General features: G+C 31.6%; 1 long non-coding RNA gene across 1 annotated transcript; it reads right to left on the reverse strand.

Moving 5' to 3' along the window:
- Positions 1-234: 234 nt before the first annotated feature.
- LOC120082739 lies at positions 235-6,459 on the reverse strand. The gene is made up of 3 exons (XR_005483259.1): positions 1,542-6,459; positions 1,373-1,432; positions 235-1,290 (listed from the first exon to the last, which is right to left on the reverse strand). It is a non-coding gene; the product is annotated as an uncharacterized LOC120082739 (long non-coding RNA).
- Between the last annotated feature and the right edge of the window lie 5,604 nt (positions 6,460-12,063).

The raw sequence follows: 12,063 nt of genomic DNA on the forward strand, positions 1-12,063 counted from the left end.
TGAGACAATATAGTGAAATGATCTCAATGCCTTTATAACTTAATCTTCGTCGAGAAAAACAAGTTTTGTGAGGTGGATTTTTTAAGGGAAAGTGATCCAGATTTTCTCTTTTGTGTTTCAGTTCTGTTTGTTCTTAGTTAATAAAAAAGAATTACTTCACATTTCAAGAAATTGATTTGAAAGAATCATATATATTGTCAGAAAATTCCCCAATCTGTGTATGTTCGTACATGACCATTAACTACAGAGTAGGGAGTATGACGTGGATATAATCGAGTATACACGTGTTGATTGCAGCCGTATCAAGTGACCATGAAGTCGATTATCGAGTGACCGTGAATCGAGGAACATGTGACGAGCCATCGGGTATCGAGTGACAAGCCATCGAGGATCGAATAAATTCACATGCTTATGATGTAAGCAGAATGCCACTTTCCATTACTTTATCTACATGTGGCCAGTTTTCATTTGGGTCTCCCAAATGAGATCATCCGTACAAAAACCACAGTTTAATGAATATGAAGGAACACGTGTCATGGCAATCTAGTGATCCCAAAGGAACATCAATCATAGCAATAGTGGTGATCCATTAGACACGTCAAATCAATCATAAATTGTGAACCTGAGGGTTCATAAACATAAAATGTATATTGCCGATAGGAATGCTAACAATCACTATCAATCCAACATGCAACATACAACATCCAAATTTTTCATAAACCATAAACATGTTATCATGATATTATTAGCATAATTCATAGGTTTCCAGAACACCCTCAAAAGATCATCCATTAGCAAATCAGCCCATCACCATAATATCAAGTTTTCATGAGTATACACAATCTTCACATCAACTTAGTTAGGGTACTTGGTTTGAGGGCGAACAAGTAGTACACCACTTACCTTGAATTAAATCCAGACAACGTATTGAAGCAAAACAACCTCTAACTATAATTCAAAGTTAAAACCTACACATAAATCAAATTTTTAGCCTAAATCTCTAGGACTAACTCCATTCCCAGATTTATCCAAAGACTCAAATTAACTTTGCCTAAAATGTTGTCTGATAAGAAATCGCTTCCAATCTTTCCCACAACACGATTCTAAGGCAGACATTAAAATTTGAGAGTTAGAACCAAAAATTAAATCATCATAAATGAATTCAGGCATCCTTGAAAACTTTATAATCTTAAATATTTACCAAAACCTCAAAAATTGACTTTTGACTCCGTTGGACGACACGCTTCCGATTACAAAACCCCTCTAAAACTTGAATCTAACACCGCAAGCCTATAAACAAAAATAAATTAAACCATGAGTTAGTGGGTTTTCAAGCCCATATAAAACCCACGTAAAAGCAACGATATCTTACCCTAAAATACGTCAAAATCGCCAAGCTAGATAGCACCTCAACTCCCTTAAAAACCACATTCTACCATTCAAATTCAATGGATAACAACCAATTAGTGCAAAAAAAAAAAAAAAAATTAATGGGTATTCAAGATATTTCAAGAGAACCCACAAAATACCCATTGTCTTACCCAAAACCTCAACATTCCAGTGGCGGTGCATGACGGAGGCGGTAGCGACGAACGGAATAGCGAGCGATGCAGAGGTCGTCGACGGTCGACGACGGACATCAGTGGCGGAACTCAGACCGACGATGATGGCATTCTGAATAGCCTAGCGGCGAATGCCTTTCGGAACAGAAGCAATCGGCTGCTGGTGGTGACTGACGGCGGATGTGAGGTGACAGACGGAACACAGCCGGCGATGCTAAGAAGGTGAGTGTGAGAGGGAGAGATATGAAGAGAGGTTCAACCTACTGCAACCCACGAAGAGGAAAGGCTTCTTCTTCTTTTTTCTTTTATGCACACATCCCAAAGCTTAAAAATATATATGTATGTATACATACATATATATAAATTCAACTGTCTTCATCACTTAATTAACTGTCTTAACCCAATAAGTAAATTTTAGCCTAAAAATTCAAATCAACTCCCAAATAATTTAAAATAATTAAATTAAAATTATCTAAAAAAATTCGGAATATTAAAAAAAATCATTAAAATATTTCAAAAAAGAAATAAGAAAAATTTGTCAATTGAAAATTTTGGTAAGATGCTCAAAGATAGATGTTACCTACTCAAGTATTTATCTTTTTTTTTTTGGAGCCATGGCCAGATGAAAAAAACTTCCCTCTCTTTGTAAAAAATCCTATTCCTTGGCACCAACACCATTTTGTACCTACGTACCATAGTTATAAATGAAGGAAAGTGCAACACCCTCCCGCTATCTAGTCTTTAATCATCCTTCAGTGTTATTTTTTTCTTTCTTTTATATGTACACACTTTTTAAATAGATGGAAAACTGTTTCCTTAATCTGTTTTTTTGTTATTCCAGATGAAGATTCGAATTAACACATCTATTTTGGTGATAAAAAATTTAAAAAGATAGGTAGTAAAAAGTTATTTCTTTTTCACCCACCCAACTTTGGAAGCTCTTGTGCAAGTATTTATATATATACCCATTTGCCAAGCCTAAATCTTTCAATGTGGGACAACTTCTACCTTTTTTCTCTCAAAACTACTTTTTCCTTTTGTTATGGGTCAAAAGCTCAAAGTCATTCTCAACAATCCCCACAAATAAATTGTATAGCAAACAAAGCAAAACAGCAAAAAGATTTTGAAAACCAATTTCTGAGCTAAGAAAGAAGAATAAACTTAAACATCAATATCTTACTATTTGAATTGATGCATAGTGAAGTAGGACAACAACCTTATTAGAGAAAGTGAGTTTACCTCTTGTACTTTCACTAATTATGGTTGAGACCCTACAACACGTTTTTACTCCTTAAATCTTTCTTGATTCTACAATATAAAGTGTGTTATATAAGGCCATGCACATGGGTTCACCATGAAAGTTCTAGAAAGAGACTCTTAAACTCCTTCATAGAAGGTGGCCACATCTTCACATTCACGTTTATTGCTTCATCAAGTCTACCACAAGAGACTACTCAAAATTGAGCCATGAAGAATTCACATTTAATCCATACCTTGATCAACTTCATTAAGTTTGTCAAAAGACAACCCATTCAAAACAAAGCTATGAAGATTTTTGCAATTATCCATCAAGTCCATACCAAAACCACTCAAAGAAAGGGCTATGGATCTTTAAGGTTTGAGTTATCTCTATCAAGTTTATATTAGAACCCCCCAAAGCAAGGGCTATGGAGTTTTTATGGGTTTAAGTCTCATGCACAATGAAAATTCCTAAATTATTCTCCTTGTTAGGCCTTTGATTAGAGGATGCGCTAAGTTTCTCTCCAACCTCACAAAATCCAAGGAGATAATTCCTCCTTTTAACAACTATTTTCCAGCACCTTGTCTGAGACATATATGCCTCCTTTTACCAATTCCTATGACAGCCTGTGAGCCAAGTATAAAGAGACCGGTACTGATGCCCTCACAATGGTACATCTCTCAAATAAGCTACTCAACCTCTTGTCTTGCTAATTCTAAAGCAATAAACTCTAACTCCATAGTGGACCTAGCTATACAAGTCTGTTTTGCGGATTTCTATGATATGGCTCCCCCTCCTAGTAAGAACACATATCCACTAGTGGAGATTACTTTATTGTTGTCTATTATCCAGTTTGCATCACGATACCCTTCTAATATAACAGGAAATTTATTAAAATGCAAACAATAATCTATAGTGCCCTTAAGGTACCTTAACAAACGATGAAGCACAATCTAGTAATCTTTATCAAGATTATGCTTATATCTACTCAATCTACTCACAGCATATGCAATATCAGGTCTAGTGTAGTTCATTAAAAATATAACACTTCCTATAATCTTCACATATTCAAATTGAGAAACACTATCTCCTTATTTTTCTTAAGACTCATAATAGTATCATAAGGTGTTCTTACAGAAGTGTCACCAAACTATCAAATCCCTTTAACAATTTTCAATGTATGATCGACATAAAGACAATCCATTTTTAGTAACACTAAACATCATATTAGCCTCACATAAATCTTTCATTTCAAATTGTGAGGACATAAATAACTTAGTATCATTACTTACAACTATATTTGTACCAAAGATTAGTATGTCATTAACATACAAAAAAAATGGTCACATAGCCAAATCAAACAAATTTGAGTAAACACATGTATCAAAAGATATTTACTAATATATTGTTAAAGTTCTCACACCATTATTTGGTAGTTTATCCACTTAAAGTATTATTCAAATGCTATCTAAAGTATTATAGTAGTTATTTCAAATATTTAGTCATATGAGAATATGCATCAAAATATTTGAAGATCCATTAAAACCTAAATTGATTTATTTCATTTAAAAATTCTATTAAATTCATAAAGATCAATTTTCAATATCCTCAATAAAATAAGGACTTTATATTTTCAATAAATTGAAATTATATATATACACACACATGTGTAACCATTGCCATATCCTTATTTAACCAATGTGAGAATTTGGTCGCATACCCAACAATCCTCTCCTCGAACAAAGGACCAATTGAACATCCCTTAAAGTAGCCACTATTCGATAGAGCTTAGTCATGGATCACACTATGACTACTTACGAGGTTCCACTACATCTTTGTTCAATACCTGAAAATTATATCATGGCTAAAGTAGGGACACGACTCTAATACCACTAATTAGGGACAACAACTCTTCAAATATCTTCACAATAGTATGCTATTGTATCTACTTTCGACATAAGCCCTCATGCCTTATAAAAATATCACATATTTTATAGATTAGGCAATATCTCAAATTACTAACACATTCTGCAAGCTTCCTAACTAATAAATTTGCATGTTTTCGTGCTACCAAAAAATAATGTTACATGGCCAAACTAAATTAAAAGTAATTACAATACTTTTCAACTTCAAGAAAATTAATGGTCAAGCATAATATTCTTTTTAATCATGAATCATGCATAAACTTTGTAAAAATAACACATAAAACATTATTTAGACTTGATCACAATAGCATTTCATTTAAGGTATTAAAAGCAATACAATGACTATAAACTAATATGCTTGCCAACTAAATATTCAAATATATATTGAATATCATTCTCAAATATAGAATGAAATAGAATTACTAAATTCATATGTCATATTTGTAAAGATTTGAGATATCATTAAGCTTAAAAAGAAAATAAAATGTCTCTCTATTACAGACACATATGACAATCACCATAATCAGTCCACTAATTTACTCATCACAAAGTGGAAATTCAATATGTTGAATTATCTCCAAAATTCTCAAATCATGCCTTCAATTGGATGACTTAGTCAACACACCATAAAGAAAATGTTCAATATAAAATTCATTCGTGATGATTAATGTAATTATTATCACATTCTAAAAATTCATGAGGTTTTAAGAGATTCATTCTAAAAATCTCCTGTTCAAGCAATTCTGAAGACAAAATCATCTAGAGAAAGCTTAATAGTTTTATGTATATTTATGTAACAAATTACCAATCAAAATATTTTCTTTGAAATTTTGGATTTTGATTTAAATTTGAATCAAATGAAGAAAACCAAAGTACCCTCAGTCACTAGCATACATAACAATTAATTTGGGTCATTATTCCCTTAATTTATTATACCAAAAATATCTTTCCTAAACATAACTAAATTTAAAAACAATAATCTTCAAATGCATAGAAAATTCACAGACAAACATTGTATAAATTATTTTCAAATCAATACCAACAAAAATCCAAAGTAACTCGCCTCTGGACATGTTATTTAGTTGATTCCCATAATTATTTGTGTAAATGAATTCTGCTCAATTATGTTTTCAAGCTATATGTATATTAATAAATTGTATTAAGAAAATAAAATTAGTACCTTGTCAACACCAGTACGCATGGTGAGAAGTCTAGAAAGAAACCATCTCAAGTACCTTTGGTCAATCATGGAATGCAAAGATGTAATGGTCAACCCCATTTATTTTATTCTAAAGATTCATCAAGGTTTAAGTATGCCTTCACTAAATCTTCAATACTCAATTCTCCAATGTTCTTTTCCATTTGCCCTCTTTCTCAACAAGGTATAAATTGGAAATCAAATTTCCAATGGCAATTATTAAAATGAACTTATTTTTCATAACAGAACAAGTCCACAAATGATAAACTAAGTAGACTTACAACAGATTTGAAAGGAAAAGCAGATATGAGCAAACCCACTGATGGAGTTGAAGTACAAACCCACTGATGGCGAGTACACCCTAAGTGTCGGTGTTAAACCATGAGACCAGGTGGTGAATCACAAACGACAAATCTTGAACTAAAGCACATCTAAGTTGAGCTCGAAGCTCAAAAATTGGAACATATCTAAGCAAAGATTGGCCTTGAAGAATAGCGGAAGGACTAACAGATTGTTGTTGGTTGACATCTAAAACGTAGGATGAGTAAAAGAAGTTTCTTGTATTGTAATTAACACATTTATTTTATAAAAGTTTTAAAAAGATAGGTAGTAAAAAGTTGGTTTTTTTTGCAAGTTACCCGAATCCATCTGTCCGACCGACGGTGCGAGTGTGTGGTGAAAAGGTATTCAAAGTGGAATAAGTGGGTTTATCCACTTTCATAAACTTCCAATTTCTCAATTCAAAAAATTGAATTATTTGAAATATGTAAAACTAAATTTCAAATTAAATTTAAATTAAATAAATTTCATAAATCTAATTTTATATTTATGAATTAATAAATCCAAAAAATAATAATAATAATTCAACTTTGAATTACATAAATTCAAAAATTAATGATTACTAAATTGGAAAAATAATTAAACTAATTTAATTAATTTAGTATCAAATATTAAATTAATATAACATCTCATTAAATATTTAAATCATACTTAAATATTGTCAATACTCTAAAATCGTAATGTTTAATTCGATAATTAAACATCAATTATATCAAATATAATAATCCAAACCCTAAACCGAGTTTGAACATTTTAAGTTCTCTCAACACGCTATTCTAAGGTTTAATCCTTTTACGAGCTAATAGAGGGACCTAATGGACCTACAGATCATGAGCTCCAACGATTTGAGATTAATTAGCTAAACTCTTTAAACCGAATTAATCAATATTCGTTAACTACTGAGACATACCACTATAGCTCAGTAGTTACACTCTCCTCACTATAGATACATTTCTATCCATTTGATTTAACCATAATCAGTAAGTCAATCCTTCAAAGGTCATACGTATTAACAGCTAGGTCAAAAATACCATTTTACCCTTGTAATACATCTTGCTCCTTAAGTCTCCACCGATCCTCTAATGTGTTGGGAATGTCCTAAAACTCGTAGTTTGTAAACATTAAACATATTATATTCATTCAATAAAGGTGTTATTGAATTGCATTCATTCATAAATCCAATAAAAGAACCCATGGCTATAACATGAATACTTAAACTTTATGTAGAGACATAAAAGAAAATCAAGTTTTAGTATATAGCCAAAAAGGTCTACAAGTATATAGATGATGTTGGGTACCTTATCTTGGAGACACTATAGATGTGACTCACTTTGTATATTGATATAAATGATGTGATCCCAAAGTCGTTCATGTGGAGATATGCGAGTGAGGGCATCCTATGCAAAAGACGCTTGCATAAGACCGGACCACAAAATAGTCATTTTTCTTTATAACAATCATTTACTATTAAAATTGACTATTTCAAATTGATGACCTAAGGTAACTTGATCTTAATCCTGAGCTAATTGTAAACTCCTATTTATTCGGGATTATCCTTTAATCTGCATAGATGAGAGTGGTTCAACATCACCACTCAATAAACCTCTCATTTTAGGGGTAAGATCAGATAGATAGCTGAGTGAAGGAGTAATATAACACGCAACAGAAGAATTCATAATCAATAAGCACTTAAACTATATTTAATTTGAGTTTTAAATATGCTACTCATGAAGTTTTCAAAAAGAGGGTTTGAATATGACAATACCTTTGTAGTTCTCTTCACGATTTCAGTAGAATCTCAACAAGTTTGAGCTGAATTCTTCAGATAGACCACTAACAAGATCTTTTCAACTATGCTCAAGAAGAAATGTGTGGTGGAAACACTCTAATCAAGCTTAATTGAAGATGAACTAGTGAGGGTGTAGTAGGGTTTCGGTTTTACAACAGTTTGGATAAAGAACTCTGTTTTCTTCTCAATTTCCATGCATGAAGCTTTATTATATAGCCTTAATTCATGCATTAGAAGATGGTTGCATGTAGGACAGCTCTTACTTTGTATTAATTGAAGAACTCATGGTGGGTTTTGCTGATAAAACACCATAAATGATGTTAGTGGATTTTTCCAATTTTTTGAAAAAATCCACTAACTCAAAAACAATTTCAATTTTTTTTTTCATTTAAATAAAACTATTTATTTAAATTTTAGTTTTATATAATTAATTTAAATAAAACTAATTTAATTAATTTAATATCTTAATATTAAATTAATAAAACATCAATTCCACCATTATGATTCAAAATTCAATATGTAAATCATAATTTAAATATTAATTGATTCTCTAATCTCGTTTTAATTTCGATTAAATTAAATGTTTTTAATTGCATCGTATACAATCAATTGAAAAACCCTAAAACTGAATTTGAACATTTCAAATTCATAACCCTAAATTCAAAATTCATCCAATCATTTACTTAATTCATTGTTCCAATTTATGAGCTAGTAGAGGGACCTATTGGACCTACAGATCATGAGCTCTAATGATTTGTAATTAATTGGTTAAATTCTTTAAACCGATTTTTTTACTTTTCGTTAAGTATCAAGACATACCACTATAGCTCGATAGTTGCACTCTCCTCACTGTAGATGTATTTCTGTCCATGTAAATCATAATTAGTAAGTCGATCCTTCACAGGTCGTTTGTATTTACAACTGGGTCAAAATTACTGTTTTACCTCTACAAATACATCTTGTTCCTTAAGCTCCCATTGACCCTCTAATGAACAACTGATTCATAATACCACTTATGAATCATGTTCCTCTCTATCATAGAAGGCGGGGCCCCGATTGTTCAAGACCTGAAATCAATACTTAAGAGAACAACCTATCTGTTAACCCTAATACGGGTAAGAGTGAATTCCATCTCGCAAGACTATGTCCCTAGCTATCTATCCGGTCTTATCCCTAAAATGGAAGGCTTATTGAGCAGTGTTGTTGGACTACTCTCACCCATGCGGATCAAAGGACAATCTCGAATAAACAGGAGTTCATAGCTAGCTCATGATTAAGATCGAGTTATCTTAGGTTACTTTAGTATGAAATAGTCAGTTTTAATAGTAAATGGTTGTTATAAAGAAAAGTGACTATTTCGTGGTCTAGTCTTTATGCAAACTCATTGCATAGTATACCCCCACTCGCATGTCTCTACATGAATGATCTATGGATCACATCATTTGTATTACCTATATAAAATGGGTCGCATCTAATAGTGTTACTAGGAGGAGATACCCAATTTCATCCATATATTTATAGACCATTTTAGGCTATATACTATTAACTTTATCTTGTTTATGTCACTACATAAAGTTAAAGTATTCATACTATAGCCATGGATATGTTTATTGGATTTTCATAATGGAATGCAATATCAACAACTTTATCGAATAAGATACTCAATAATATTTTATTGATAAATAGAATGTTTAACACGAATTTTACGAACTTCAAGTTCTAGGACATTCCAACACTGAGAACATAGTCTTGCAAGATAAAACTCACTTCTACCTGTCTTAGGGTTAGCAGATAAGTTGTTTCCTTAAGTACTGACTCCTGGTCTTGAACAAAGAGCCCCCACCCTCTTGTGACAAAGAGGGATCGGTTTATTGGTTAGACCATAAATCAATTGTTCAATAGAGAATCAATGGAGACTTAAGAAGCAAGATGTATTACATGGGTAAAACGGTATTTTTGACCTAGCTATAAATATGAACGGCCTATGAAGGATCGACTTACTGATTATGGTTAAATCAAGTGGACAAAAATAGATCTACAGTAGGGAGAGTGCAACTATTGAGCTATAGTGTTGTGTCTTGGTGGTTAACAAATAATGATTAATTTGGTTTAAAGAATTTAGCCAATTAATCTCAGATTGTTGGAGCTCATGATCCGTAACTTCATTAAGTCCCTCTACTAGCTCGTAAAAGGATTAAACCTTAGACTAGAATATTGAGTGAATTTGAAATGTTCAAATTCAAATTAGGGTTTGTATAATTATATTCGATATAATTAACCTTTAAATTTATTTAAATTAAACGTATTTGGAGAGTTCAATATATTTAAATATTGATTACATGAATAAGGATTCATGTTTTAATTAGATGTTTTATTAATTTAATATTTGATATTAAATCATTATTATTTAATTAATTAAATTTGTTTAATTAATTATTGAATGAATCAATAAAACAATTTCAATTTTAAAATTCAATTTCAGAAATTGAATTTAGAAATCAAATTGAAATAGTTAGTTTTAACGGTAAACGATTATTACAAAGAAAAGTGACTATTTTGTGGTCCGGTCTTATGCAAACATCTTTTACATAGGATGCCCCTACTCATATGTTTCCATATTAACATCTTTGAGATCACATCATTTGTATCAATATACAAAGCAGACCACATCCATAGTATCTCCAGGATAAGGTACCCAACCTTATCCATATACATATAGACCTTTTTGGCTTTATACTAAAACTTGATCCTCTGTTATGTCTCTACATAATAACATCTTTATTGAAAGAAATTTCAATAATATCTTTATTGTGAATAAAATATGTTTAATGTTTACAAACTGCGAATTTTAGGACATTCCTAACATAAAATAATTTTGTTGAATATGTACAACAATATTCGGTGCAATATAATTTACAAGATTTAGGTTCAATGTGTGAGCGACGTGTTATAAGTGTAAAAGATGGCGTTCAACAGACAAGTAGACTTGATGCTATTGGCACTGATAGAAGACGTGTTCGTCATAGACGCCAACGACACCAGGCTAAGAATATTCCAAAGCAACATGTTAACCTAGAACCTGATATACCTAATGATCTGATTCTACCTTCTCCTAAACACTTACTATGAGATCAAAGAGACAATGCACGATGTTCGGGTCGTCAACACGAATAATATGCACCTGATGAGTTCCTTCTATTGTTACACAACAAGATATTGATGATATAATTCATCATCAACAACACTTTGAGGTTCCTATATCTCGTCGTGGCACGCATGAGAGAAGATGGTCACCGTGTGGCACATGAGTTTTTGTTGGCTTATAATTGATAGTTTTGACTTTATATGTATTTTCTGAAATATAATTTGATTAATCAATTTTCTTATTGTTGTATCAAACTACATATTTTCAATGTTTTATAAACATACAAAAAAAAAAAAAAAAATTGAACTCTATAAGCAACATTATAAAATTTAAATTTTTTTAAAAAAGCTTAATCGTGGATCGGGTCCACGAGTATGTGTTGTGGCACATGATTGGATGATGACATGGTTGAATAGTTTGACCAAATTTCAATTGAAGAAAGTTAATGTAATCATGGACCTTGTATACAATTTTTTTACCTATTTTTGTTAATACTTTTCATCTAACCCTAAATGGAATATTTGTTTTCATTACCACATTACTTTTAGAAATAATTTTCACACGACTCTGCTTTTGCCATTTTTTTTAGAAAGCTATTTTATTTGTGAAATTAACTCAACAATATGTTCAAAGCTATGAAACGATACAATTAGAGTTGGATTTTTTTGTGTGGATGACCCAGAATTTATGCCCCAAAACAAATCTGTCCCGCTTTTTAAAACTACGTTTTTTTTGACATTTTGTTTACATCATATCATCGTGAAATTACCACAACGTCCATTGTGCACGTGGCTTGAGATCTCATATCGCTACCTTGGTTCCTTAAAGTTTAGATTCTTCTCACTTTTATCTCTCTCTTTTTTTA

The sequence above is a fragment of the Benincasa hispida genome, chromosome 8 (genome assembly GCF_009727055.1).
Source record: "Benincasa hispida cultivar B227 chromosome 8, ASM972705v1, whole genome shotgun sequence".
Lineage (NCBI taxonomy): Eukaryota > Viridiplantae > Streptophyta > Magnoliopsida > Cucurbitales > Cucurbitaceae > Benincasa > Benincasa hispida.